This window comes from Protobothrops mucrosquamatus, unplaced genomic scaffold, assembly GCF_001527695.2.
Source record: "Protobothrops mucrosquamatus isolate PMUCROS unplaced genomic scaffold, P.Mucros_1.0 scaffold1225, whole genome shotgun sequence".
Lineage (NCBI taxonomy): Eukaryota > Metazoa > Chordata > Lepidosauria > Squamata > Viperidae > Protobothrops > Protobothrops mucrosquamatus.
In genome coordinates, this window is record NW_015387433.1 from 87,268 (window position 1) to 93,609 (window position 6,342).

At 41.6% G+C, this 6,342-nt stretch overlaps 1 protein-coding gene across 1 annotated transcript in view; it reads right to left on the reverse strand.

Moving 5' to 3' along the window:
• SEMA7A (semaphorin 7A (John Milton Hagen blood group)) overlaps positions 1-6,342 on the reverse strand; it is a 42,663-nt gene that overhangs the window by 25,624 nt on the left and 10,697 nt on the right. The gene's annotated exons all lie outside the window — the stretch shown is intronic.

Below are 6,342 nucleotides of genomic sequence, written 5' to 3' on the forward strand. Positions count from 1 at the left end.
ATAAGGTGTAAGTGGTTGGACGACTCTTCTAAAGTTACATCAAATAAACGTTTTTACTAAAGATGGGATCGTATCCAACAGTGTTGGATTGTAAAAGAACTTTCTTTGCAAAGTCTTTGACTTTGGACTTTTCTTTGTGTATTTTATCACAATGCAGAAGTTTTATCTTTTCTCAAAGAGTGAGCACAGGCCAACGGCTAGAGGACAGGAAAAAAAATATAACTTCAGAACCAATCATTAAGAAGGACCTTGTGGCATTGTAGCTCCTTTATATATACTCATTCATTATGCATTCTTTCCCTCCAGAAGCTCTGTCAGTAAAGAAAAAGCAGAAGATCAAGGGCTATGGGCTAAACTGCAGGATAAACGTGAGCAGGAAAGGTTTAGAGACATGGCCACACTGGAATCACCTTCACCCTTTGAGAAGGAGGTTGAAATAGAACATAGTTTAAAGCCATAAAGTCATAGTTTGAGCCATAAAGATAACATGGGACAGCCTCACTCTCATCAGAATGTTCCATAAGGGGAATTCAGAGAAGATAGAAGATCAGGAAGATAACAAAGTAGGAGAAAAGATAAAAGAGGGAGGAAGTTCTGGATGCCCTGCAAACTGGTCAGGCGGGAGTAGTGCATGAAAGATGGACACCCCACAGAGGTTGAAGCAATCCCAGTTAGCCTTTGACCCACTCAAGAGCACTGTTTCACTTCCTGACACCCACAGCCTGATGGATGGTTTCGTCCTCAGTGTTTCTCAAGCTCAGCCACTTGAAGAGGGATGGACTTCAGCGCCCAGCATTGGGACTTCAATTCCCAGAATACCCCCTACACCAGTAAGCTGGCTGGGGGAATTCTGGGAGTTGAAGTCCATCCATCTTCAAGTGGCTGAGCTTGAGAAACATTGACCTACCGTAAATAAATAGGTAGGTAGGTAGGTAGACAGACAGACAGACACATGATAGATAGATACAGATGATAGACTAATGATAGATAGATAGATAGATAGATAGATAGATAGATAGATAGATAGATAGATAGATAGAGGGTGGGTAGGTAGGTAGGTAGGTAAGTAAGTAGGTAGATAGATAGATAGATAGATAGATAGATAGATAGATAGATAGATAGATAGATAGATAGATAGAGGGTAGGTAGGTAGGTAGGTAGGTAGATAGATAGATAGATAGACAGACAGATAGATAGACAGACAGACATACAGATGATAGATACAGATGATAGACTAATGATAGATAGATAGATAGATAGATAGATGGATGGATGGATGGATGGATGGATGGATGGATGGATGGATGGATAGATAGATAGATAGATAGATAGATAGATAGATAGATAGATAGATAGATAGATAGATAGACAGATGATAATGAGAGAGAGAGAGATATATAAACTGATGATAGATAGATATAGATAGACTGATGATAGATAAGATAGACAGACAGACAAACAAACAAATGAATAAAGTATTTTTACACTCCTTAAGATCACAGAGTCCTTTCTGAATTCTTTGCATATTTATCTCACTAACTGGATTCACACACCCACACACCAACTCAGGCCAGAGGAATGCTTGCGGGTGGCTTTGGGTGGTGGCGATTCATGCTTTCTTCCTAAGGCATCACGGATCAGGGCTTGAAATATTTGAGGTTACCCAACCAAAGGATCGATACTGCATGCAACTCGCAACTGGCTCGTATTTACGACGGTTGCAGCGTCTCCCGGGATCACGCGATCCCCTTCTGTGTCCTTTTGATGAGCAAAGTCAACGGGGGAAGCCAGATTCACAGAACGACCGATTGACTAACTTAAAAACTGCAATGACTCACTTAACAACCGTGGCTAGAAAGGTCGTAAAATGGGGCAAAACCCGCTTAACAACATCAATGTTGGGCTCCATCGGGGTTGTAAGTCAAGGACTTTCTATAAATCACCTTATTGGTGGTGGGGTGATTATTTTTAAAAGGGGTCATTATAATCACAATGGATGTCCGTGTTTCATTCAGGAAATATCCCAGGGGGATATTTATATATTGCCTTCTTCGTTGACCTGTAAACGCTCCCGCTTCCTGCGTCTACAAAAGAGCCAGCTCTCAAAATATGCTATGGGCCATTTGGCCTCCTGAGATGAATTTGTGGCAATTCGGGAGTTGTGAAATGATGTGTTAAATTGTTCAATTTGAAACTGTAGTTTTTCTGCCTCTTGACTAACCTCACCGGAAAACATTTTACTACATTTCTCAGAAATATTTCAGGCAAATCTTAGCCTGTCCCTTACTGTACCACGTATACGCTTATCTGTGCATGAAATAAAGGAAGGAAATCAGATCTGGATTGTTCAACTTGCATGCAACAACAACCAAGGCAAAAAAAAAACAAAAAAAACCCCAAGAAGAGCTTTAATACAAAATTACAAAATTTGGGAGGAGGAAGAAGGAAGATGTATGTTGAAAGCAGATCAAATATTCTTTACGTAAAACAAATGTTCCCCACAATGTTTTCCTGCAAAGCAAATTTCTGCTAACCCTAACCCTACCTTGTCCTTTTAAGAGTCTTTCTTTCAGGGGTTTGGGAAAGAAAGAAAGAAAGAAAGAAAGAAAGAAAGAAAGAAAGAAAGAAAGAAAGAAAGAAAGAAAGAAAGAAAGAAAGAAAGAAAGAAAGAAAGAAGATAGGAAATGACGGAGAAAGGGAGTGAGAGAGGGGTGAAGGAAGAAGGAAGGAAGGGAGAGAGAAAGAAAGAAAGAAAGAAAGAAAGAAAGAAAGAAAGAAAGAAAGAAAGAAAGAAGGAAGGAAGGAAGGAAGGAAGGAAGGAAGGAAGGAAGGAAGGAAGGAAGGAAGATAGGAAATGATGGAGAAAGGGAGTGAGAGAGGGGTGAAGGAAGAAGGAAGGAAGGAAGAGAGAGAGAAAGAAAGGAAAGAAAGAAAGAAGGAAGGAAAGAAGGAAGGAAGGAGAGAAAGAAAGAAAGAAAGAAAGAAGAAAAGAAGGAAGGAAAGAAGGAAGGAAAGAAAAAAGAAAGAAAGAAAGAGAAAGAGAAAGAGAAAGAGAAAGAGAAAGAGAAAGAGAAAGAAAGAAAGAAATTAATTCTTTCTGACCCATCATACACTAAATAAAACCAAGAGATGCTTTTTTTGAGTTTCTTTCTCACACTTGTTTCAATCTCTGGACTGAGTAATCCAATGTTTCTCATTCTTGGCACATTTAAGAGGGGTGGATTTCAACTCCCATGCTGGCTGTGGAATTCTGGGAGTTGAAGTCCACCCCTTGGAGAAGAGATGACACCGGTGTCATCTCTTCTCCAAGGAAATCAATTCTGGTCAGGGAATCACCTTCCACACAAGACTAAAACGACAACGATGACTGAGGAAGGATTCTTTGCCCAGTTCTTGCCTGTTTCTATCCAAGTCCCAAAGGTGCTTTTTTTTTCACGAGGCAACTGGACTTTCTTGTTTTTCTTTGAAGACCTTTCGCTTCTCCTCCAAGAAGCTTCTTCAGCTCTCCAGGATCCCTATCCAGGTCTTTCTCTCTATAATACCTTTCCTATTATATTCCTATAATACCTATCTAAATTCTGCAGGTTGCAGACCCCTGAGCAGAGGGATCCCCGTAAATTGGATTTAATCAACAATTCCAAGGCCGTTTATGCCCCATGTGCAGCACTGAGATCAGAAAACAAAAGCTACAGAAGGTTTCCATGCCAAGAAATAAGATCATAATCCTCTCTTCGTAAGCAAGGTTGATTCAGCTGGCACGGAAATCCTTTGGAGACCTCGTAATCCCATCTCGGGAATCAGGATGTATCTTTTATTATGTCATTCCCATCTGGGCCTGGCAGTTTGATCTGACATAACTCCTCTAACGGAGATTAGACACTACAGTAGGCAATACACAAATACACAACGCTAACTCTCACAGTGTGCACTTAGATTCGTCTCACAGTTGCAATTCTCATCTGGATTTGGAAGAGTTCTGGATCGGAGACCCCTCTCCCCCAGGATGACAAATGAAAGAAGCCTAGGTTAAATTAAAGGGTTGTGTACAAGTGATCCAGAACCTCCAGCTTCAGGAGCAGTCTACCACTGAATATCAATGCCTTGGTATTCATTCCTTCTCTCTCATGACCCTCTGACCTGATTGACTGAAGGAGGAAGCCACATCCAAGAAACTCTTGCCAAGTAGAAATGCAATTGCCTTTATGTGGTCAAAATATTTGATTATGTAGAATCAAAAATCACATGAAGTATTAGTACCGTTTTATAAAGCCTTAGTAAGGCCACATTTGGAATCCTGCATCCAGTTTTGATCATCACATTACAAAAAAGATGTTGAGATTTTGGGGGATAAGTGCAGAGAAGAGCAACTAAGATGATCAAAGGACTGGAGACTAAAACATACGAAGAACGGCTGCAGGATTTGGGTACGGCCAGTCTAGAGAAAAGAAGGACTGGGGGGGGGGACATAATAGCACTATTCCAGTATTTGAGGGGCTGCCACAAAGAAGAGGGGGGGGGTCAAGCTATTCTCCAAAGCACCAGAAGGCAGGACAAGAAACAATGGATGGAAATTAATCAAGGAAAGAAGCAACCTGCAATTAAGGAGGAATTTTCTAATAGTGAGAACAATCAAGCAGTGGAACAGCTTGCCACCAGAAGTTGTGGGTACTCCAACACTGGAGGCTTTTAAGAAGAGACTGGACTTGTCCGAAAAGGTATAGGGTCTCCTGCTTGAGCAGGGGGTTGAACTAGAAGACCTCCAACATCCCTCCCAGCTCTATTCTGATTGATTGGTCATCCTTGATTTCTTTGGACCAAAGTGTGAATTGATGATGTCTATTGGAATTAATGGTTGTACAGATCCCTATTTATGCCTCCTACTGGAGATACAGATCTTGGAAGCAGATGAGTGAGAGAAAGTTTGCCTTCTTGACACATTGTGGAAATACACACACACACACACACACATATTTTAGGAAAACATTAAAATATTCTCCCCGACAATTGGACTGCCGGTGGCCAAGTGAATGGAAGTAACCAGGGATGGATAAAATCCGATTTGGCAACCCTTTGCAACCACAAAAATATAACGGAAAGAGAATGCATCCCAGAAAAATCAATAAGTCCGGTACATTCACCGATCATTTTGCCCGGCTATAAATCTCACATCACCAGCGAGACTTTGCTGAACCCACAAAGAGCACCTTAAAGATGACACTATTTTGACCTCTTAAAAAGTAAAGCTACGGGGAAGTTAAAAGCAGGCTAACAAACGCACCTCTCCATCCACACCTGGCGTCCCACACAACCTAGAACGCCACCGATGAGGAAAAAAACTCAGCCAGAATATGAACCGGTCCCTAAAGAACTCTTTGCATGCACCTCCTCTGGTGAGCTATTTACAGAGAGTGTTGAACAGCAAGCCAATCTCCGCTAGCCAGAAACGAGAGAAGGGTCAAGAGTTTTAGGAAACAGAGGGGGGGTGTTTTCTACAGCTCTTGATCGTTCTCTCGTTTCCCAGCACGTCCCCTAGAAACCCCTGCAGGTGCCTCCTCACCTTGCCAGCTGCAGGGCTGGAGAGGTAAGTGGTTGGTTTGTTTGTTTTTCCTGTTCCCACCATCCAAACAAGACTGTTAGGAAAAGAGATGCAGCAGAGAAAGTTTTATTATTGCAATAACAAGGTGAGACAAGGGGGGGGGGGGGGTAGGCTACGTTTGTGGCCAAGGCAAGCAGGGCAGTGGGTGCATCCTTCTTAGAATGAGGGTAAATCCTAGTAGCACTGATGATGTTACCTAGTTGGGTAGTGAAACGTCTACAACCAAGGAATCAAGCTCAGAGAGCACCAAGGAGCCCACATGTTGCTTTGTTTTTATCTGGTTCCATCACCCAGTTAGGTTCAGGATTAAATGGACATCCTCTCCCTCCCTCCTTCCTTCTCCTCTCTCCCTTCTTCCATCTCTCTCTCTCTCTCTCTCTCTCTCTCTCTCTCACACACACACACACACACACACACACACACATTCTTTTCCTTCCTTCCTTCCTTCCTTCCTTCCTTCCTTCCTTCCTTCCTTTTTCTTTTCTTTCTTTCTTTCTTTCTTTCTTTCTTTCTTTCTTTCTTTCTTTCTTTCTTTCCTCTCTCTCTCTCTCTTATTCTTTTCCTTCCTTCCTTCCTGGCCTTCCTTTTTCTTTCTTTCTCTCTCTCTCTCTTTCTTTTCCTTCCTTCCTTTTTCTTCTTTCTCTCTCTCTCTCTCATTATTTTCCTTCCTTCCTTTTTCTTCTTTCTTTCTTTCTTTCTTTCTTTCTTTCTTTCTTTCTTTCTTTCTTTCTTTCTTTCTTTCTTTC